Raw genomic sequence first — 1,421 nt, 5'->3', positions numbered from 1 at the left:
TACCAGTTTTTAGTGGAAAAGCTTTCATATTTTCACCATTCAGGATGATGTCAGCTATGAGTTTTTCATAGATAGCTTTTACTGTGTTGAGGAATGACCCTTCTATGCCGATTTTCTGTGAGTCTTGATCATGAAGGGATATTATATCTTATAAAATACATTTTTTGCATCAATTGATATGATTTTATGGTTTTTATCTTTCTTTCTGTTAATATGGCACATTACATTTATGGTTTTACATATATTGAACCCACCTTGCATCCCTGGAATAAAGCCTATCTGGTCGTGATGCATAATCTTTTTTATTTGTTGGTGGATATGATTTGCTAGTATCTTATTGAGAATCTTTGCATCTATATTCATCAGAGATATTGGTCTATAGTTTTCCTTCCTTGTCCTGTCCTTGTCTGTTTTAAGGATAAGAGTTATGAGGGTGTCATAGAAAGAATTAGGGAGAGTTTGACCCTTTTTGATCTTTAGAACTAACGTGAGTAGAATGGGAACTAACTCTTCTTTAAAAGTTTTGTAGAATTCAGAGGTGAAGCCATCAACCAGGGCTTCTATTTGTTGGCAGGCCATTTATTACTGATTTAATTTCGTGGTTTGTTATGGGCACTGTGCTGTCATCCTGGCACAAGTACACAAGTGCACATTGGCTGTGCTCTACCTTCCCATTGTCAGCTTATTATTTCTAATTTGGTACAGGGCTGAAATACCATGGAGAATATGCCTGACTAACCAGACTGAATAGATTTTTTTTTCTGCTTTGTTTGGATCCCCCTTAGCAGATTAGAAAGAAATTATTTTCTAATCATGTGGTAATGTATTATTTGGAACATGTGTTCTTGATTGCACTTGTGGAATATGGATGCAATGTTTGACTTACACACCTGCTCCAGGGAACTGGGGGGAGATCAATGACTCGCAAAGACTGTAAGGGAGCTATGAGAGTCAATGTTGGCATAGACTTAAGAGTAGGCATTGAGTTCTCTTCCCCATCCCTCACTAGTCTGCCTTCCTTAAGATCAAGCTTCAGAGCATAGCTGAGGCTTGTGAAGCACCTGTGACTACAACCTTCACCTCATGAAACCGGTGTATGGCCAGCACTATTCCAGAGTTATGGAATCCATTTTGACATTAACATCATAAGATAAGGGGCACTAAACCCTAAACATATTCTGGTATTCTGTTAATTGGTAAGCTAACCTTTTATTGTAACTTTCAAATAATGTATATACAAACCAGTCCCTGTCTTGCTGACTTGAATGTGAATTAGTCTTTTATTCATTTATGAATGTATTATTCTTAATGTGTGCAACCTAAGCCTGTCCTCCCTGATGGTGAGGAACATTCTTTGCCTGGCTATCAGTGAAGCTCCCTGTCTACATTATGTAACTAAATAGACTCAAATCTTACCATGC

The sequence above is a fragment of the Tupaia chinensis genome, unplaced genomic scaffold (genome assembly GCF_000334495.1).
Source record: "Tupaia chinensis unplaced genomic scaffold, TupChi_1.0 Scaffold000417_1, whole genome shotgun sequence".
In the NCBI taxonomy this organism is placed as follows: Eukaryota; Metazoa; Chordata; class Mammalia; order Scandentia; family Tupaiidae; genus Tupaia; species Tupaia belangeri.
Note: the sequence above shows the minus strand (reverse complement) of the source record.